The sequence below is a fragment of the Leptonychotes weddellii genome, chromosome 12, assembly GCF_054177405.1.
Source record: "Leptonychotes weddellii isolate Sample4059 chromosome 12, ASM5417740v2, whole genome shotgun sequence".
NCBI lineage: Eukaryota > Metazoa > Chordata > Mammalia > Carnivora > Phocidae > Leptonychotes > Leptonychotes weddellii.
Genome location: NC_138380.1, coordinates 35837453 through 35861574, shown reverse-complemented (window position 1 = coordinate 35861574; position 24122 = coordinate 35837453).

The following is a 24122-nucleotide window of genomic DNA, read 5'->3' as shown; positions in this document are numbered from 1 at the left end:
GTAGTCATCTTTTCTAACAAAATGTGTCTGGAATTCTCTCTCTGTCTGTCTGTCTCATTTTCTTATGTATATGTCAAAGCTACACAAAAGCAAAGTGGACATAGAATACCATAATGGAAATCATATTGGGATTTGATTCAAACTAGGTTTAAAATCTACTTCTCCACTAACTAACAGTGACATTGAGCAACTGAATTAACCTCTCCGAATCTACTTTCTTTAACTGTAAGATGGAGATAATAAAGTTGACAAGAGAATTAAAATAGAAAAAATACATAAATTGGCAGGCATGGTGCATGCTAATTTTCCTCCTTTCCTTTATCCCAGTAGGAACATTATGAATAAGCAATAGGAAGAGTAGCCCTGTAATCATGAATTAATGCTTGCAAATTTTGAACATCTAGAATGGTTTTAATTCAGATCACAATTTTTAAGAGACTTATCAGAAAGTTGGATTTTTTACAGTCATTGTAAATCCTGCTATTATATAGATACATATCTTTATGGCCCCAGGGAATTCACTTAAGGATTTTCCCCCCAGAGGCTACTTATTAAACTTATATGTACAAAAAATGTTTTATGGTCAGAGGAAAAAAAAAACCACAACAAAACCTCAATCAATGGTAAGAGAAAGGCTATACCTGCTGTAGTCTTGGAGTTTTCTGTTACTTTATTAGTTCTGTCATATTTGATCCTAGTTACTAAAACATACTGACAGGTTTATGGGTTCCTAAAATGATCTTAATGATAGATACATGTCTGTATTTATACTCTGTGCTCACATTTGAAGTTTTATTTCTGAAGACACTTACAGGGAACACATGCAGAGATTTTCATCTCTCCTGAATTAAGTCCTCATTAGCCTCACATGAAGCATGATAAGAATGTTTTGAAAAGTTGTATCTATTTGTATCAGTTGCTTCTCCAACTTTTATGTTCTGATCTTGAACATGTACCAAAATTCTGGTTAAAAATTGATTCTTCACTTAGAATTATAATAAAAGTCCAAATAAATTTGAAGTAATTGTGCAGTAAAATTTCCTGAAGGGTAACGATGAGATTTCTCCCACTTTATACAATATCTTTTAAATATTTCTGTTTTCACTTAGAGATCTTCCTGAGAAGTTGACTACATTTTCTCCTCTTCCTAGGGATCTCAACCACAGTTGCTCATTAGAGTCAGAATGTCTGGAATTGGAATGTGGGTGTTAAAATAAAAAGTAAGTGTGTGGAAATTTTCTGGCATATTCAAGAGTAAAAAGAATAGGGTGATGTGCTCCCAGATGCCTGTCACTGGCCTCAACAATGAACTTATGGTCAGCCTTATTTTATCTGCATTTCCACTCAACCTTGGATTATGCTGAGCCAAATCTAAGTTATCAGATAATTTCATTTGTAAATATTTTACATAAATATTTTGGATGGAAACTATTTTTAAACACAATCATAACATCCTTGTCATATACAAAGTAACGCTAATTTTTTAATATCAAATATAAGTGCACACATTTCTCCAAATATTTAGTAATATAATTTTGTACCATGTCTTTTAATTAGATTCCAAAAACATTCATACATTGTGATTGGAAGACACGTTTTTTAGTCTTTTCTCTAAGATCCCCTTTTCTCTCTTGTTTTCTTTGCCATTGTAGAAATGGCTTAAAGAGCTTTATGCTTTGATATGGTAGCTCCTAACCACATGCAGTTATTTAAATTTTAATAATTAAAATTAAATAAAAATTTAACATAGAATTAAATAAAATTTAAAATGTCACACTAAATACATCCCAAGTACTCAATAACCTCATGTAGCTACTGTATTAAATAATGCAGATATAGAACAATTCCATTGTTGTCAAAAGTTCTATTGAAATGTTCTTCTACAGAGTTTCCCTCAGTAAAGTTGTTTTTTTTTTTTTTAATTACACCCTTATATGTCATTTGACATATTCTGGCACCTGTATTTCCTGTAAATTGATAATTATATCTAAGAGTATTGATGGATTTATGTCCAATATTTTGCCAAAACTATATAGCTTTATTGTGCACTTATATCAGGAGGTACATAAAATGTGATGGTCTCTTTTTATGATGTTAGTAGCCACTGATGATCATTGCTTAGTTTTAATGGTGTATTTATTTACTCTATAGCTTTCATAATATTTTTCCTTTCCATGTCATTAATACCTGTATAAGCATGACATGTTTATTGCAAGTGGTGCTGCTTATTAGATTTTTACCTTAGCCTCTAGTACTCTAGACCCCTGTCTTCTGGGACAAAATTCAACCAATGATCCACCATTGTTGTAAATCTGAGTCAAGTCCACATTTTGTAGTATTTGATTCAAGATCATAGCCTACCTTTCTGGGTTGAAAATTACTTTCTTACTTTCTGTTTTTTATACAATATAATTTCTCCTGGAAGTTTTATGCTTTGAAGACATATTAAATACATGTATCTAATATTGATCCTTTCAAACTTCACTAATAAAAGGGATTATTTTTTCAAAGACATAGACCCACAAAGACAGAGAAAATAATTGCAACAGCATTTTGGAAGTTAGAAGGTGGATAAACAAGGTCCACTTAGCTGCCGCTAACCTGGAAATAGAAAAAGGAGCCAAAAACTAAAAATTTCAAAAAACTCAGGAACTAAGAGTGAAGCAGTATGCTGTTAAGGAAGATCTGATGATTAAAAACCAAATTCCTGTATGTCATTTGCAAATAGAGAAGATATTTGCAAGTGACATATCAGATAAAAGGCTAATATCCAAAATCTGTAAAGAACTTACCAAACTCAACACCCAAAAAATAAATAATCCAATCAAGAAATGGGCAGAAGACATGAACAGACATTTCTGCAAAGAAGACATCCAAATGGCCAACAGACACATGAAAAAGTGTTCAACATCACTTGGCATCAGGGAAATACAAATCAAAACCACAATGAGATACCACCTCAAATCAGTCAGAATGGCTAAAATTAACAAGTCAGGAAACGACAGATGTTGGCAAGGATGCAGAGAAAGGGGAACCCTCCTACACTGTTGGTGGGAATGCAAGCTGGTGCAGCCACTCTTTAAAACAGTAGGGAGGTTCCTCAAAAAGTTGAAAATAGAGCTACCGTATGACCCAGCAATTGCACTACTGGGTATTTAGCCCAAAGATACAAATGCAGTGATCCAAAGGGGTATGTGCACTCCAATGTTTATAGCAGCAATGTCCACAATAGGCAAACTATGGAAAGAGCCCAGATGTTCGTCCATTGACAGATGGATAGATAAGATGTGGTATACACACACACACACACACAGACACGATGGAATATTAATGCATCCATCAAAAAAATGAAATCTTGCTATTTGCACCGACATGGATGGAACTAGAGGGTATTGTGCTAAGTGAAATAAGTCAGTCAGAGAAAGACAATTATCATATGATCTCACTGATATGTGGAATTTAAGAAACAAGGCAGATGATCACACGGGAAGAGAGGAAAAAATGAAACAAGATGAAACCAGAGAGGGAGACAAACCATAAGAGACTCTTAACTATAGGAAACAAACTGATGGTTGATGGAGGGGAAGGGGGTGGGGCGATGGGGTAACTGGGTGATGGACATTGGGGAGGGTATGTGTTGTAATGAGCACTGGGTATTATATAAGGTTGATGAATCACAGACCTGTACCCATGAAACAAATAATACATTATATATTAAAAACAAAACAAAACAAAATTAAAAAAACCAACCAAATTCCTAGATAACCTCTTCCATTCCATTAGATTGCTTTTCTGTTTACTTTGATAGTGCTCTGGAGGTTTGTTTGCTAGCAAAGGTTAAACTATTCTTGGACTGGACTGTTGAGAGTAAATGTATAGTATTATAAAGAGAAGAGTGAATAAATCACATACATATAAATGCCAAGGTTTTTGTCTCTTCACTTGGCTCCTGGGATGTGGACAACCAGACTTCTATTTCTGATAGGAGACTAGAATATCTGTCTTTGGGAAATTTGCCTTCTCATAAAATAGAAAACCAAAAGATTGACATCCAGGATTTTGTAATAATTGTCCAGATCTCCCTCCAGTGAAGTTCAAGTTTGCCAGTCCATACCAGATCCTCAGAACTTTCCCACCCCCTTCCTGCCACTCTTAATCATGAGTAAGCAAATAAATTATGAGGTATCTTGAGGGAAAGTTTAAAAGGGAAGATAGAAATAGAAAAAAGAAAAAGCAACTTAGAGGGAACAAATACTATGCTGAAAGAAAAAAGGTAACATTAATATCCTAACAGTGATCATAGAGACTATTTATAAGACAAAAATAAGATGATATAAAGAGAAACATTCAAAGAATATAATAAAATTTAAAAAATGATCACAGGGGAAAAAGTACTTATGTAAATGTTATAAAGTTGAGGAAACTTCCCAGAGATTAAAACAGAAAGACTAAAAAAAAAAAAAAAAGAAAACAGAAAAGAAAAAATAAAGCATAATAAACTAGAAGATCAATAAAAGTCTGGGATTTTTCAAAAACAATACTGGAAGCAAGAAACAATATAATGTCTTCAAATAGCTGACGAAAAATGTTTTATAACTGACGGTTCTATACGAGGCCCAGCTATCAAGTTTTATTTAATACATAGAAAGGGAAAATTTAATTTCCCATTTCCCTTTCTTTGGAAGGTACTAGAAAAATGTGTTCCATAAAAATGGAGAATTTAACCAATAATGATGGGACAAGGGCAGGAAACAGGAGATTCAACACAAGAAAAAGACAAGGAACCTCTAGAATGATGGTGGAAAGGATATCCCAGGTTGATTGTTGGCTCTAGGCATATATGACAATCTGTGAAGGTGGCTGCAGTTTGGAAAGTTAGTGGCCACGTACAATGTATTTATGGCAGTCCATCCCACAAAGTAATTGGATTGGTATAATGGATGTCAGTGAAGCTATCTCTTCTATTGGTGTGATTCATGATATTGATGATAGATAGATGAAACTGGATGAGAAGACAATAAAGAAGTATGTTACTATCACAGGTGGTTATATTGAAGCCTTTTGTCTCTTTCAGCTAACATTATGAAAAGACCCTCTGCTCCTCATGTATTAAAATGCAGAAAAAACCCCACAAATGTAGCTAAATATGTCTTTGAAAAAGAAAAACCTGTTTGTACATGCGTAAAATTTCCCCCAAGTTCATACCCACCTGAAATCTCAGAATATGACCTTATTTGGAAACAGTCTTTGCAGATGTTAACATTAATTAGTTAATATGAGGTCTTACTGGATTAGGATGGACCCTAAATCCAGTGACTGGTGTCCTTATATGAAGAGGAGAAGACATAAACACTGGAAGAAGAGCATGTGAACACCAAGGCAGACTGGAGTGATGTAAAGACAAGGGATGCCAAGGATTGCCATCAGCCACCAGAAGCTAGGAAGAGACAGAAAGGAATCTTCCTTAGGGCCTTTAGAGGGAGTGTGGCTCTGTCAACACCTTGATGTCAGAATTACAGCCTCCAGAACTGTGAGAGAATAAATTTCTCTAGTTTTAAGCCATCCAATTGGTAGTAATTTACGTGGAGGTAATGTTTGTTTTCTAGAGTTCAGAATTTCAAGTTTATAAGTACTATATATAGTACTTTTCTATAAAAGTTGGGCACTGGGCTTTTGGTTTATAAGCATTTTATTCCCATTTTTTTTTTTAAGGGAAAATCAAATCAGCTAATTCCATTTCAACTTACAGTTTTGTAGTCACCAAAATACAGTCTTTGCTAACTAAGTGTGAAGACCATAAAGTTGTAATCTGTCCTTTTGATCAGACTGGCAGTGCAGACTTCAAAGGGATATGGTTTCAGTGAGAATTGATTGGGGAGGATTAATTCTGACTCATTCCTCCTATCATTGCTCTCAAGGCCCGCTCACAACTGCCCACTACTTCTGTATTGCACCCTTCATTTTCTTTCTATTTACATGATGGAACTGATAAAATTGCTTTACCTCTAAAACCTTCCTGAAAGTTCACATTCCTTTTTTTTCATTGTTCTGAGGATTTCACATTAAACACAGTCTCTCTTCTGTGTTCTTAAAATATTTTTATCTTTTAAAGAATAGAGAAAATAACCCATGAACTAACATCCTAAATGGGTCAGAATATTCACAAAGAATTTGTATTTATACAAATTTGTATTTATACAAATAAATAACATTTATATTATTTCCAAGAATGTATTTTTTAAAGATTTTATTTATTTGAGAGAGAACTGGGGGGGTGGGGAGGGCAGGGAGAGGGAGAGGGTTTGGAATTCTACCAAATGCTGTAATTGGTGTCTGAAGATTTGCAAGAATGGATTCTCTTTGTCTACAGTAGGATTTAGATGTCATGGAACCGATTTGATAATATATAATCTAGGCATAAGTGACAATAAAAGAGCAAGAGGAAATATTCTTCTGTGGAATTGTGAAATCCCACAGATTGACATTCCTTCAACTTTCTCCCTTTGGTTCTGGCAGATATCTTTACCATGGTGATAGAGTTGTTTCATTTCCCAGATGAATGGATTTCCTGATAGCACTTTGCCAAAAAGTCAATTTTCCTCAACAGCCATAGTTTTGTTTTTATCGTTGTTGTTTTTCTGAAAAAGATAAGTAAGGACACCTGTTGTGAAGAAGAAAAGAGATAAAGGAAGGTGTCATCAGTGAAATCAGTGGATCAATTGGCCATGTGGTAGACTGGTATAATTCTCTTTAGGGGCAGATGGTCCCAACAGATGCTATTTTAGGTGAAGTGTACAGAATGAAATGAGGAATGTAAATGACTACAGGCACACAGAGACACAATAGAGAAATTACAGCACACAGCAGAAATTGAAAGGGAATAGCCAGAGGCATAGGAGGTTAATCAAAGGAGAAAAGTGTCTTGGAAACAGAAGTAAGAGAGAAATTCAAGAGAGTAATTAGCAGTTATTTGTTCCAGAGATAGCCTACAGTCTGCCTATGGGACTTGATAATAAGAACTGTTTTGACACAACATAAGATAATAACTAGTACTGTTAATAAGAGGACTTTTGGTGTATTGAGACAGCGTGGGTAGATTGTATTGGGCTAAGGAGTGAAGGGGCCAAGAGAAAGTACAGAACAAATGTCAACTTTTCTTTCAGTGATTTTTTTTGTGTGTGTATGAAAGGAAGAATAGAGCCATCATAGTAAGTAGATAAATAAGTTGTTACTGTTGGCCTCTAGAGTGACTTATGGTATACAAGAGGGAGACAGAAACATATTTAGATATTGTAAACACAGTGTAGTAATTCTAGGACAAATGTAGCCTGAGTGTCTTTGAGAATATGGAGAGGGGACATTTAATCATCCTGAAGGGAAAGCATTGGTGGTCAAGGAGAGCCTGCCTCCTGGTAGGCACAGGCTTAAGAAATGGTCCACCTGGATGAGGGAAATTCAGTTTCTTCCATACAATACTGTTCTGGGCAATTTGCTTAATTTATTGTGGCAAGGTAGTTTGATAGAATTAATTTGAACATTTCTCTCCACCTTTACTTTCTCATATCATTTTCCTTCTTCACTCCTGCCCACCACAACCCACGCTGAAATAGAAGCAAAGATTAAAGGAAATTGCCAAATTAAATATGAGAATGTGATTCCCTCCTTAGATGTTTTCTTACAGAGCTGATTTTTGGATACTACAAAGGAGTGGCCTGAGGTAAGAGGAGAGATCATGCTGAGTATCAACACAATTTAAATTGGAGAGGGAATATATTTTAGAGGGAGAATAGAGACTTCTTACTAATTGGTAGTAGTAGTAGTATTGGTATTGTTGTTGCTTTATTGCAGAAGACCAGGTTGGAAGGTTAGAAGGAACCCAGATGATGAAATGGCTTCAAGCATGAATGTTCCTTATCATAACTCATGTTCAACATGGCTTTTTAGCATTTTTGGACACTTACAAGCCTCCCTACACATCGTGGGGGCAAGAGGAACATGGATGGATTGTCACTTGAAAAAGAAGGACTAAACTTAACCAGGGAGAATATCTGTATAAGCAGGGGCAGTAGTGGGTCAACTGCTGTTAGTCAAAACCTTGCTGCTTTTATCTATAAAATGGGAATGATAATATTACCTGACCACAGAGTGTCATTTAGTATATCAAATGACATAATAATCCAGTACACCTGCTAGAGACATATGGATGAATCCTATTTGGGAGGAATTAAAATTACCTGGTGACTCTTCATATTTTTTATGCTATTTGCAGTATTTAGTAAAAATGAAAACAAAAGCCAACCCCCCCCAACCTGATTATAGAGAAATAATAGAATATAGAAACAGACCCATAATGGACTCCGATTTTGGAATTAGCTAACTAGGGCTTAAGAAGAACTATAACTTATATGTTCAAGAAAATAGATTAACATATAAAGAATTTCATCAGAGAATGTAAATTTATTAAAGTATCAAATAAAAATTGTACACATGAAGAAGGAATTATCTAACATTAAGAATTTAGTACAATACAGGATTAGGGAACTAGAAGGCAGGCTAATAAAGACTCTCCACCCTAAAGTCTGTAAAGGATAAAAAGATGCAAAATAAAGAATAGAGAAAAAGTAACATGTGAAAAATAGTGACAAGGTATTGTAGTTGGCAAACCAGTGATAGTAATTCCATTCCTAAGTATATGCCCCAAAGAAATACCTGCATACAGATAATGACCCTCAAAAGAGGTACACAATAAAGTTTATATAAGAAGTATTTGTAATAGTTCCAAAGTGGAAATAACCCAAATGCTCATCAGTAGCATGGTAGATAATACTAAACTGCATTGAAAATAAACTAAAACTACACACAAAATATTATTTTTCAAAAACATAATTTAAGCTACATATTGTATGACTGTATTTATATGAAGCTCAAAATACTCATAGCTTATCTATATCTATGTTGTTTTAAACCCAAAGAGTGGTTACCTATGGTGTCCCATGGAAGAAGCAGTGTCTAGGTGTGCAAAGGGAAGTTTCTGGGGGTCCTAGTGAAATTTTGTTTCTTGATGAGTTTGGATTAAAATGGCAGGCTTACTTTGAGAATTTATAGAACTTTACATTTATGAATTGTATACTTTCAGTAATCTAATGTCAGTATTACCATTGTGGTTAATGCTTATGATTCTATGTGAAGAGTGGAATTATCAAAAGGGTTTTTTTTTTAAAATTTAGTAATTAGCAACTTTTTCAAATTCTTTTACTGATACCAAACAAAAGCAAAACACCTTGAGTGTTAAAATGAAGGTATTGCACCAATTTTTCACTTAATCTCGATATTATTATTTACATCGAACACTGATAACTAAAATAATATGAAAGCCTAATATGTCAAAACAAGAGAAAGTTTTAAAATAAAAAGAAACGTGGTCTCTTGAATAAAAAAAATCATAAGCATAGAAGACGAGAAACAATAATATGTACATGTTACCAAGATGAATATGCATTTTTATTAGGAAATCAATCAGGTCTGTCATTTAGCATCATTAATTTTCAGCTGATTGAGTTGCATTGTGAATTCAAGTAGATCATGCCATTTTACTCTATCATGAACATTGTGTATATGTTTCTGTCCATTTATTGGAACATATATCCAGATAAACACTACTAGCTTCAAACTACCAGGAATGCTAGATACACTTTAACACTTTAAGTGCAGGCTGAGTTTAAATAAGATAATGAAAAATATGTTGGCACCAAATGTGAAGAGTGAGCTGTAATAATAAGCTAATTCTCAACCTAGACTCCTGCAGTATGTTGGATATCTACCTGACCTAGAGACTGAGACCTTAACAGCCTCTAGGAAGGGTAAAAGTGGAATAGATTGGGAGTGGGGACAGTTAAGACTCCTTGGGCTTTTATAACATGGAGAATTATATGCTGAAAACTTTACACCTTAAGTAAAATAGGATTAGAACAAATCTACCAACCTATCAAAGGGAAGGAAACTGGAAATGATTTAATTCAGTCTGAGCTCTGGGAGTTTAAAGAAAAGAATGTCTAATTACAGGCCTGTCCCACTGCAAGTTTATGTGAAAGGATGTGAACTAGGGACCTCCTATTCTGCCATCTTGCATCACTTCGAATTTAAAGTTCAAATTTCTATTACCCATGTGGTCTGGGGATATTAACCCAAGTATTCCTAAGTAGTATTCCAACCTTGGTAAAATATGTGAAATCTATCTTCACAATATATCTAGTATTGAATCATTTCTCCTAGTTTCTCCTAGTACTGTCATACTCTTAGCCACTACCATAATCTCTCCTCTGCATTATTGTGATAACTACATAACAAGTTTTTTAGTTTCTATACTTCTCTGTTTATTTTCTACAAAGTCAGATCATGACACTCATTGGTCAAAACTCTCAGTGTTTTCCTATATCACAGAATAAATTCCGTGTCTTTACCATAGTTTATCAGGCACCTTGTGCCAGGTTTCTCCGGATCTGGTCCCCCACTTTATTTCTGATGCACATCCTTTCCCCATCCCCTCCTTCACTTTGTACCACACTCTGGACATACACTTTTCTTGGGAAATGCTGGGGAAGCTTCTATCTCATGGCCTTTGGCTACTCCCTCTGCCTGGAACACTGTTTTCCCCAGAAATTCTTATATTGTCTTTCTCTCCTTATTCAGATCTCTACTAAATTATCATCTGTTATGGGTTGAATTGCCCCCCCCCCGCCCCCCACTCAAAAAAAAAAAAAAAGAAAAAGATTGATATGTTGAAGTCCTAACATCTGGTACCTTAGAATGTGATCTTATTTGGAAATTGGGTCATTGCATATGTAATTAATTGTGTTAAGATGAGGTCATTAGGATGGGCCCTAATTCAGTATGATTGGTATTCCTATAAAAAGGGGCAGTTTGGACACAGACATGCATATAAAGAGAGCACCTCTGAACATGGAGATGGCATCTATAAAGATTTTTTTTTTTTAATTTTTTTTATTTTGAGACAGAGAGTGAGAGCGAGAGCCAGGAGCCAGAGAGAGAGGAAGAAGCAGGCTCCCTGGGGAGCCTGACACAGGGCTTGATCCCAGGACCCTGGGAGTATGACCTGAGCCGAAGGCAGACGCTTAACTGACTGAGCCACTCAGGCACCCCAGAGATGGCATCTATAAACCAAGGAGAGAGGCCTGAACAGATTCTTCCCTCACAGCCCTCAGAAGGAACTAACTTGCTGACACCTTGATTTCCGATTTCTAGCCTCTAGAAATATGGGAACATACTTGTTTTTTAAACTATTCAGTTGGTGGTACTTCATTACAATACCCTAGGAAACTCTTACCACATTGAAACAAAGAGGACTTCACTCTGAACTTGATGTAAAATAACACTATGATTTTGTTACTCTTTACCCTATCCTTGTATTATTTATTCTTGGCATTTGTATTCTTTGCCTCCTTGTCACAAAATGGAAGCTCCACAGGTAGGAGTACTTTGCCTGTATTTTCTTGTTTTATCAAAAACAATACAAGAAGAAATAGAAAACTTGAATAGAACTTCAAGAAATAAGAACTTGAAATAGTAATTCATATACCCACTTCCAAAAAAGCACACAGATGAAGAAACAAACCCCAAACCAGGTCCATTGTTAAAATATTCAATTAATAGATAATTGACATCCTTTTAAAATTCTTCCAAAAGTAGAACATTAGTCTTATTGATTTCATTTCAGGAGGTTGATATATATTTAGTAATGAAAACAAATAAGAATACACCATGCTATTTTTTGTTAATCTCATGTAGTACTTATGTACTAGTTGGTTGGCATTGTTTTAAGGACTTTATAAATGTTAACTCATTTAATCTTTTACCAACCAACTGAAGTAGGTACTATACTAATTTCACTCATGAGTAAATGTACAAATAACTTTAAATTATATTAGGTAACCAAATCTAGTGTATTAAAAGAAAACATGAGGGGCGCCTGGGTGGCTCAGTCGTTGAGCGTCTGCCTTCGGCTCAGGTCATGATCCCAGGGTCCTGGGATCGAGCCCCGCATCGGGCTCCCTGCTCAGCGGGAAGCCTGCTCTCCCTCTCCCATTCCCCCTGCTTGTGTTCCTGCTGTTGCTATCTCTCTCTCTTGTCAAATAAATAAATAAAATCTTAAAAAAAAAAAAAAAGAAAAAGAAAACATGACTGAGTAAGGCATATTCTGGTATTTCAAGAAGTATTTAATATTTGAAAATAAAGTAATATATAAATTATATTTTATGTACATTCCATTATACATAAATTATGTAACAATATATGCATCATATCACATGGAAATATCTTTATATAACTCAATATTCATTCATGATTAAGGAAAAAAATAAAAACTCTTAGTAAATTTGGAGTTAACTAGAGAAATGTCTCTTAAAATTCCAGCAAATATCACACTTAGTGGTGACAGGTAGAAGTGTTTTCTTTTAAATCAGGAAAATGACAAGCATGCCTGCTCTGGCCATTTTTATTCAGCATTGTGGTTGAGGCCCTAAGCAGTGCTGGAACACAATAAAAATAATAAAAGTTGTAAGATTTCAAAAGAAACAATCATCAATATACTTACTCATGCGTTTGTATACCTAGAAAACTTAAGAGAGAAATATTTGGAATTAGTAAGTGGGTTCAGCAACAGTAATATATAAAATCATAAATCCATTGTGTTACTATACACAGCAACAACAAATAAGGTAACATAAAAACCATAAAAACTGTAAACACTAAGAAATATAAAGAATGTATAAAATGTTTAGGGGAAAATTACAAAATTTTATTGAAAAGCATTAAATAATTAAATATAGAGGTATTCATATCCATGGCTGAAAAGTCTTTTTTTTTTTTTTTTTTAAAGATTTTATTTATTTATTTGACAGAGATACAGCGAGAGAGCGAACACAAGCAGTGGGGAGTGGGAGAGGGAGAAGCAGGCTTCCCGCTGAGCAGGGAGCCCGATGTGGGGCTCGATCCCAGTACCCTGGGATCACGACCTGAACTGAAGGCAGACGCTTAACGACTGAGCCACCTAGGTGTCCCTCCATGGCTGAAAAGTCTTAATGGTATGTATAGGATAATTCAATCCTAACTGGTACATTAATTTAATGCAGTGGCAATCAAGATCCTTCCATAGTTTTTACGGAATTGACAAGTGGTTATATTACTTACAAGGTTATTGAAGTGGCCAAGAATCACTAAGAGAAAATTTAAGAGAAAGAGTAAGCTGAGGGTATTTGCCCTCCAGATCTCAATAATAAAGTAGTGGTATTTGTGTAGGGAGATAGAGAAATGGACTAATGGAACAGAATAGAGAAAACACATTTTAAACCTTGCTTTACAATATATGAAGCACTACAGATCAGTTAGGGAAAGAATTAACTCCTACATATATAATGATGGTGGAACAGGTTATCCATATGAAACAAATAAAATATATGCTTACCCCCTACCATACCCAGAAACCAGTTCTACAGGGATCAAAAATCTAATCAGGAAAAACAAAATTTTTGTTAAAATTGGAAACATCTGTTTTCTAAAAGACAACAGTAAAATAAATGAAATGGTAATCCAGTGGTCCCTGGTCTAGGAAAAGTTAATTGCAAGATGCACAGATGCCTAACAATAATAATTAGAATACATAAATTAAAAAAAAGGCCCTTCAACCAAGATTTGCATATAAAAATGGGTGAAAGATACAGAACAGCAGTGCACAGAAGAAAAAAGTATTGCATATAGATACATAGATGTGTATATGGATATATACATGTATACATACATATAGGTATAGTCAATTTACTGTAGCGTTTGCTCAGGAGAAGGAGAAGGAGATCAAAAGGAGGCGCACAGACTACTAAATATATAGGTAGTATTTTATCTCTAAGTGACTGCTGGGCACATGGTATTATTTATATGTATATTTCATTTAGCTGAAATATATTAATATAAACATTTTTTTAATGTAGACAAAAGGGGTATTGCATGTTAAAAATGCGAGGAGAATATTAACCCCTCATTGGATGTATCTTTTGCAAATATCTTCTCCCAATCAGTAGGTTGTCTTTGTTTTGTTGATGGTTTCCTTCACTGTGCAAAATTTTTTATTTTGATGTAGTTCCAGTATTTTAATTTTGCTCGTTTCCCTTTCCTGAGGAGACATATCTACAAAAATGTTTTTTTGGCTGATGTCAAAGCAATTACTGCGTCTGTTTTCTTCTAGGGGTTTTATGGTTTCAGGTCTCACATTTAGGTCTTAGATCCATTTTGAGTTTATTTTTGTGTATGGTGTAAGAAAGTGGTCCAGTTTCATTTTTTTCCATGTATAGAGATTCTTCAGAAAATTAAAAACAGAATTACCATATGATCCACCACGGTAATTCCACCATTGGATATTTACCCAAAGAAAATGAAAACACTAATTCAAAAATATATATGCCCTCCTATGTTTATTGCAGCATTATTTATAATAGCCAAGATGTGGGAACAGTCCACATGTCCAACCACAGGTGAATGGATAAAGAAGATGTGTGTGTGTGTGTGTGTGTGTATTTACATGCACAATGAAATATTACTTAGCCATAAAAAGAGTGAAATCTTACCATTTGCAACAACATGGATGGATCTAGAGGGTTTAATGCTAAGTGAAGTAAGTCAGAAAAAGACAAATACCATTTGATTTCATTCATGTGGAATTTAAGAAACAAAACAGATGAACAAACAAAAAAAAGACAAAAAAACCCAGACATTTAAATACAGAGAAGAAACTGATGATTACCAGAGGGGAGGTGGGTGGGGGTGAGGCATGGGTGAAATAGATAAAGGGCACTAAGAGTAGGGTTATCATGATGAGCACTGAGTAATGTATAGAATTGTTGAATGATTACATTACATCCCTGAAACTAATATAACACTGTGTGTTAACTATAGTTCAATGAAAAATAAATACTGAGTGACTCTTTAATCCAGAGACTATATTTTGATCACCTTTGTATCTCCAGACCTTGGCATGAAATGTTAGTTTGTTCATCTCCGGCTGTGAAAGATTAATAGTAATTTGAAGTACTATCAAAAAAGGGAGGCGGCAGAAATTGATCTTAAGGAAGAAAAGAGGTGATAGAAAAAAGAGCAGTCTATATCCGAAGGCAATGTAAACATTTACAAAATAAAATTCAGGTCCAGGAGACCTGATTCCAAATCTGAGCTACTCTACCAATCCATAAATTGGTCTTGGGTCAGTTGCTTGTAGTGGGTTAAAAATTATCACAAATTCTGGCTTCTAATAGGACAGAATCATTCCATGGTGGTTTGTGTAACACAGATATAACACCAACACTACAAAGCACTTACATTCAGATAAGTGGTAAAATATTAAATAAAAATTTGAGTATCTGGTATGTAAAGTGAACATACCAGTTGATTTTTAATATTTCATTCTAATTTTATATGGTATTGTATTTAACAAACTCCATGTGTTTTGTTTGTATACAACGAGGACTTGATTCATAACCCATGCAAGTTTGGAGAGAGAGAATAAAATGAGGAATAAAAACAAAACATCCCCCCCAAAAATTGTTAAAATTTTTGGACATTCGTCCTACTCAGCAGTGAGTCCTTTCCTCCACCTTTGCTTCTAGGCTGGCCTGTGGTGGATATAACCAATGGAATATGGCAGAATTAACGCTGTCATACATGGAATATCCCTGAGAACACATGAAGAGGGAAAAGGGCCAGTATGAGCCCAGCTAACTATCTCTGTAATGGTGCAGGCATGTGATTGAAGCCCTGTTGAACCCTCCATCTCCGCTCAGCTAAATACCACTAGGTAGCCCAGTGGATGGCGTATGAAGGAGAATTGCCTAGCCAACTGGGCAACTTGGATTGTTTTGTACAAATAGCTCTTTTCTAAGAGAATACATTTTACATTGTTTAATCATTTTTGTTTAAATAGGATAGGATTGCTAGTCACACTAGCAATTTGTTTAACAGAAGTGTCCTTAGAGAGCTACTCCTGCTCAGACTGGCTTTTGCTGACTCACAAAATCATGAGAAGTAAAAATAAAGTTTTTGTTTGAAGCCACTAAGTATCCAATAGTTTATGATGCAGCAGTAGATAACTGGCATTGAATTTGTTACCTGGAAGTGGGGTGCTGCCCTAACAAAAACCTAAAACTTAGGACATTGGCTTTGGACAGAAGTGGATAGATATTTGGAGGAATTCAAGGAGACCAATAGTGAAAGCTTAAAAGTAGATGAAGGACAGTAAGGGAAGTGTATTGGTGGCTGGATTAAAAGTGGTCTTTGTTATTTAGTGGTAGAAAGTTTAGCAACACTATCACCAATAGTAAATGGAAGATTGGAACTATACCTAATGGCTTAATGATCTCAACTAAGCTGATTTCGGGGTGGCTGGCTGGCTCAGTTGGTGGAGTGTGTGACTTTTGGTCTCTGGGTTGTGGGTTCAAGCCCCATGTTGGATGTAGAGATTACTTAAAAAGAAGAGTAAAAAAAATAAGCAGATTTCCAGGCATAATTTATATAGGGCCACCTGAGTTCTAGTGGCTTCTTACAGATGTATTAAGGAAGAAACTGTTGAGTTTTCCAGTTGAATTTTGATGAAATAAAGAGTATTCAGAACAGTTTTTCTAAACAGCAAAAGATTCTCAAATTAAGTAGTTGTTTCAGGTCAAAGATAAATCCAGAGCAGTAAAGCATGATATTAGGAATAGGTGTAAGGCTCTAACAACCTTTCTTAAGAATTCAGACCCTCTTTTCTGCACACCATGTCTTTAAGACTCTTAGGGTTTTCTGCAGCAACATCAGAAGCAAATCAAGGCTGAGTTGGAAAAGATAAGATGATTTAAGAAGTATCAGCTAAGACATGCAGAGAATCAGTCCCAGGAAGGACTGGGCTCTAACCAGTGGACTAGGGACATTGGCCATATGGATTTGAGAATTTCTTTTTTTTTTTTTTAAAGATTTTATTTATTTGACAGAGAGAGACAGCGAGAGCAGGAACACAAGCAGGGGGAGTGGGAGAGGGAGAAGCAGGCTTCCCGCCGAGCAGGGAGCCCGATGTGGGACTCGATCTCAGGACCCTGGGATCATGACCTGAGCTGAAGGCAGACGCTTAACGACTGAGCCACCCAGGCGCCCGGATTTGAGAATTTCTATAGACTACTGACTTATGTCTTCTGTTCCTCCTTTCTGAAAAGGAATGTTTATTAATATTTCCCCATGCCTTCTATATCATTCTATGTTATGTACGTATATGGAAGGAGGCACATAACTTTATTTTTTTAATTCACAGATCTTTGGATTAAAAGGAATCTTATATGGGGAATCCTATCTACATCTGGATCTAATTTAGGTGATGTGATATTGAACATCAAGTCAGTGTTGAAAAGGGATAAGACTTTCAGGGATCTTGGGAAGAGCTGAGTGTATTTTACATATGGGAGAAATGAAAATAATTTGTGCCAAAGTGGGACCTAAGGCATATTAAAAATGGCAAAAATTCTGTGTCAGTCATTCCAATGAACAGTGAGGTATATTTCCCCACCATTTAAATCTAGGCCTCTATATGAATGCTTTGACTCATAAACTAATCAGTCATGTTATATTGATTCTCAGCCTAGTCTTAAAAAGAACTGGCAACTTTTTCCTTAGTCTCTGGAAGTCCTCAGCCTGCATATAAAATGTCTTACTACCCTACTGGGGAGAACCCAAAAAGAGTCCCTGATACTACATAGAGAAGAAAAGTACTGCTGTCTCCAGCCTTCCAGCCCCCTTGTCCAGTTACCAGGCATATGCTTGTACCCATCTTATATTCCTCAGACCAGCTCAGCCGCCAGCTTAATACCATTGAATGATCCATTCAGTGCCTTGCATAGTAGAAGTAATGCACAACCAAGCCCTGCCTTATTTCCTGACCCATAGAACAGTGTGATATAAAATGATTGTGAAAACTACTAAATTTTGGAGTAGTTTTTTACATAGTGATAGATAATTAGTTAGGTAGATACATAGGTGGATTAGATAGATGATAGAGTAGATAACAACTAAATTAGAATTCTGTTTATCTGCAAAAAGCGGTGTTTGAACCACATTATCTCTCTGTTAAAACCCTCTAATTCCTAAGGCTGAGGATTTATTCCAGTTTATCCCCTTCACTTTCGAAGTCTCTTTTTTTTTTTTTTTAAAGCTTTCAAAAAGCTTTTTTTTTTTTTTTTTTTGAAGTCTCTTTCTTATGTGCTTTGCTAAATCTCCAGGTCAAAGTAATACAGTACAGAATAGATAACTAAATCCATGCTAGGCATAAACTAGGGTAAAGATATTTGGAGAACTGCCTCACAGTTTAAACCAGTTGAACTGTGAGAATGCCCATGGTTTTAGAAACACTGTTTCATCATGTCATGGCCTGTTTTCTAAGAGTATGGTTTCAGTCCCCTGACACTTTTAAAATAATCACAGTCAAACAGAATCTAAGCTGCTGGGATATATGTTAGTTGCTCCGCACTAGCGAGTATAGATAAGAGGAGCTGAGGTTCCCTTGAGATCAGGAAAATTATGAAGGGTCAATTTCAAAATGAGTATTAATAGGCAGGTTAAAAAACAGTATTTTTTTTAAAGAATGTATTTAATATTGTTTGAACATTATTAATTAAATAGGCTGAAGATGCTGGTCATAATACCAAATTATTCAACAGAAATGCTTTTGAGTGCATGATTTCTGCTCGTTCTCTTTTTTTCTGGGAACTTTTACTATAAAATGTCCCTTTTATCCATGTATTTATCTGTGAAATAGAGGACACAAACTCAGTATACCAACCCTGTAATGATCTATATGAGATGAACTGATAATTATCAGTGGTTTACTTCATATTTTCGTGCAGTGCTTGTTGTTGTCTATGATTTTCCATGAAATTCCAGGCCAGTGTTTTAGATGGAAAAAGAATCTAACTCAAGGTTTATATTAACTACAGTTTTGCTGCTTTCATAAACAAGGATCAAATGCAGAATTTCTTCTTCAAAGAAACTGAACAGTCTACACAGAAATGGTGCCATGATAGATACAAAGAAATGAGAGATGTCAAATTTGAACTGAAATTCTGATTGGTGAGATTAAACGTATTCTCTGGGTCACTATTATAAATGCAAGACTGTACACAACTCACTTTATTCTCTGAAGTGGTAGAGAACTAACATGAACAAGCTTGAATGTTGTTGTTCACAGTTGGCATTTGTACTTGAACCAAGTTTTTCCTTTCATTGAGAGTGGACTAAAATTGCTTTATATTTTCTAAGAAGTTTATTTTTCCTTAACATCAACTATCCCTCCTTACTTAATGCAAACCTAAATGTATCTACAGGTTATTAGAAGCTTGGAGATGCTTGAAGACAGCAAAAATATATATTAAAACAAGCTTTGTATGAACTACAAAGAGCCATCTATTGATTACTTATTTTTGGGTGGCATTCATGATTAATTTTTTTTTTAAAGATTTTACGTATTCATCAGAGAAAGAGAGAGAAAGAGAGAGCAAGCATGAGCAGGGAGAGCGGCAGGCAGAGGGAGAAGCAGGCTCCCGGGACTTGGTCCCAGGACCTGGGATCATGGCCTGACTGAAGGCAGATGCTTAACCGACTGAGCCACCTAGGCATGCCAACATTCATGATTAATTTTCAACCATGACTAATACTTGCAGTCAGAACTGTATTATTTTATTTTAAAATCCCAATTTGATTGTGTAGAACATTTTTTTAAAGATTTTATTTATTTGAGAAAGAGAGAGCACAAGCAGAGGGAGGGGCAGAGGGAGAGGGAGAAGCAGACTCCTGCTGAGCAGGGAGCCTCCTCTGGGCTTGATCCCAGGACCCCGGGATCATGACCTGAGCTGAAGGCAGACGTTTAACTGACTGAGCCACCCAGGCGCCCCTATACAGAACATTTTAACAAATTTTTAATTGCTTTTCAATATATAAACTATAAATGTATTATCTGAATATATGAATGATTTGAATTATCACTGGTTAATATTTTGTGATTACCTACCCCTTCAAACAGTAAATGGGAATAGTGGGGAAAAAAAGATCCTATCGCCATAAAAGTTGTTTTTTTTTTTTTTTTTGCCACGAGGTATGTTTTATTTTCATTAAACATACAAATAATTTGCTATAATATCCCAGGGCAAACTGGAGAATTTGGCAGTCCGATTGGGCCCCAAGGCCTTTTGGCTCAGAGATGCTGTTCTCCAGGTTGCTGGTGTTCTTCTGCTCCTGGTCTTTCAGAAAGTAGCTCTTTGTGGAATGCAGGTCCCTACATTCATATAATGAGTTTGGACCAGGAGGGATATTTCCATTGCATTTTCCAAATTTTTCAAAATCAGTTTTATGGGTTATAATTTGGACACAATATAATTCAAAAATTTGTGGAAGTTTAAGAACATATGCATCACTCCTTCAAGTTAAATGTACCACTTACAATTCATTTTCCCCCCACCCATAGAACAAGTTAACGCCTAATCTGCTTATTCTGTCATTACAATTTTGCCTTGTCTAGGATTTCATATAATTAGAATCATATCATATATGCTTTTTGGTGAGTCTGACTTTTTCTCACTTAGCATAATGCTTTTAAGATTTATCCTTATAAATACTCATGTATTGTGTGTATAACAGTGGTTAGTTTCAGTAGTTAGTTTCTTTCATTGCTTTGATTCCTTTTTGATTGATTCTGTTGAATGGATATTTCACCATTGTTTACCCACTCACCAGTTCATAGGCCTTGGGACAGTTTTCAGTTTTATCCTATTATGAATAAAGCTGCTGTGATCATTCAAGTATAATTTTTTTGTGTAGACAGATATTTTATTTTTCCAAAGAGTGAAATAGCTAGGTTGGATGTTAAGGCCTGTTTAACTTTATAAGACACTGCCAAACTGCTTTCCAACATGGCTATAGTGCATTCCTGCCAGCAAAGTATGAGAGTTGCAGTTGCTGCACATTCTTGCCAAAACTTGGTATTTTAGTTCTTTTTAATTTTAACCATTCTAAATTACTTTAGTGGTAACTCATTTTTTTAAATTTTCATTTCTCTGATGACTGATGATGTGGGACATATTTTCATGTGCTTATTTGCCATTTGTAAATGTTCCTTGGTAAAGCATCCATTCACATATTTGCCCAGTTTAACATAGTTTTAGATTTTACATGTACAAGTCTCTGATCCATTTTGGGTTAATGTTAGCATATGTTGAGGGTTAAGAGGCTAGATTTATCTTTTTGTCTGTGACAATTGTCTCAGCACCATTCGTTGAATAGACAATTCTTTATTCATTGAATTACCCTGGTGTCTTTGTTAAAAATCAATTGACCATGAATTTAAGAGCTTTTTTTCTGGATTCTCAGTTCTCTTCTATTGATCCTGTGTGTTTCTTCTTTTGTTAAAAACCACACTTTTTGATTATAATAGCTTTCTACTAATTCTGAAATTGGGAAGTATAAGACCTAGATTTTTGTTTCAATATTATTTTGGCTATTCCAGTTTATTTGCTTTCTAGTATGCATTTTAGAGTCAGTTGGCTGATTTATGTAAAACCCCTGATATGATTTTGAAAAGGATTGCAATAAGTCTGTATATTAAATTGGGGAGAATTGCCATTTTAATGTATTTTTCCATTCAAGTGATACTCTTTTTTGGTCTTTTAGCAATTTTCTTAAAACATTTTATAGTTTTCAGTGTATAGCCCTTTCACATATTTTAAGATTATCTCTAAGTAGTATGGTATTTTTTCCTTTCAATTCCCAATTTTATGGTTAGTATATAGAAATAAGTTAATTTTTGCATACTAACCTTGAATATTTGACCTCCCTAAACTTACTCATTACTTCTAATAGCTTTTTTTGCACATTCCTTATAATTTACTTTGGGTGTGGTCATGTTATCTGTGAATGAAGACAGTTTTATTTCTTCCTTTCCAATATTTATGATATTCTCTTCCATTTTTTTTTCCCTTATTGCAGTGGCTAGGACCTCTATTATTAAGATGAATAGAAGTAGTAAGAGCAGATATTCTCACCTTGTTCCTGAAGTTACAGGTAAGCATTCAATGTTTCAACATTAAATATAATGTTAGCATTGTTTTTTTCAAAGATGATCTTGATTGGGTAGAGGAAGTCCCATTCTATTATTAGAGTGATGAGAAATTTTAAAAACCAGGAATGGATGTTGGATTTTGGTCAATACTTTTTCTACAATTATTGAGATGGTCATGTTTTTCTTTTCTTTTTCTTTTTTTTTTTTAATTTTCCAGTCTGAAAACACAGTGAATTACATTCACTGCTCTTTGAATGTATTAACCTGTATTCCTGAGATAAATCTGATTTGGTCATGGTGCATATTATTAACATATGATTAAATTTAATTTGCAACATTTGCTTATGAAATTTTTTGTCTATGTTCATGAGGGATATCTGTACTTTTAATGTATGTCATGTCTTTTGCTGGCTTTCATATGAAGGTAATGCAGACTTATAAAATGAGAGGGAAATCTTTGTTATTTTCTGAAAGAGTATGGGTAGAGTCTAGTATGGTTTTGCTTTTTGACATTTTTTGTGACCTCTTTATTTTGTTTGTCTTGCTTTGTAATATTCTTTTCTGCCTCTTTTCCAGTTTCAGTTCAGTAGGAACTGCCCCATCATTGATTTTCAGTTCGGTCTTCCTCCCTTAGGTAACTGAACATCCTTAAATGAGTTGCATTTTTAATTTGTTGGCTCATAATTTGGGGATTTTTTGGAATCCATGAAGTTCGGCTTTTTGGCATCTCTCCCGTAGCAGGAAACCAGTATATAGTGGAAAGCAAAGCAGTTTCTCCTCTTTTGGACTGAAGCCAGTGAACTGGAAGTCCAGTCCCTCTGTGGTCTCCCTGAGGGGCAAGAAGCAGTTGGCTCCATTGCAGGATCTGGGAGCTATTCAGCTCACTGGAGCAGCTTCTCTCTACATTCATAGCAGGCAGGCACATGCAGACTCCTACCTTCTCAAAGATTTCACGGGGTGGGGTCAGGATTGTTGGTTTGTTCATCTAGGCAGCAAGGAATAGCAGGTACTCTCCTCTGTAGCTGCCCATTTATTCAGTCATTCATAGATACTTAGTAAATGTCTGCTATATATCAGATAGTATTCCTAGCACATAGAATATACAGGAAACAAACAGAAAAAGATTTCCTAATGCATGAGGTATTTTTATCAGGGCTTAAGGGTGATAAAACATAAGTATAAAAATGATATCAGAAGAAGAAAAATTAAAGAGGATAAGGGAAACCTCAAATGCTAGGAAGAGAGAGACAGTTTGGTGTATTAAATAGGGCAGTTAGAGTTCTTCTCCTTGAAGAGGAGATATGTGAGAAAGAAACTGAAGGAATTGAGAAATTAAGCCAAGTGACCTTCTAGGGAGGAACATTCCACGGGTGGGAACAGCAGAAGCTAAGGCTACAAAGGAAGGCACATGGCCTCCCTGGCACCAAGGTCAAGGAAGTGGAGCCTCTGCCTTCCTAGAGATGCAGGCTGTGACATCATCTCTGGGTTGGTTGTTCTCTTATTCCCTAGAGGGAACTGGGAAAAAGAGGGGGTCACAAGTGTATACAGAAGCTGCCTCAGCTTCTCAGAACTCTTCTATAAAATATGTTTTGGAAGCACTGTCTGAGAACAGATACTAGGATTTCTAGCCCATTGTGGCACTTTAAACATTCTACAATGAGACACAGAGAAAACCAATTAATCTGTCACTGAGAGAGGTTACTGTATATCATTTTATGGTAGGGCAGTCCTGATGACAAATAGTAAAATATAAGCAAAATGATGATTAGTATTTGATTTGTTGCAAAAACACCTAAGCAGAATAGATCCTGTTTTTTAACTATAAATTGGCCAAGCAGAATCTCTTATCTAAATGCAAAAATGCATTATTTATGATTGGTTTTCATCTATTTAAAGATTTCAAAATTTAGGTTTCTGTAGTATCCTTAGGATCCAACAAGAACACTAGGAAGTAAGATAAACCTGAAGGCAGTATCATTTATGAAAGAAATAT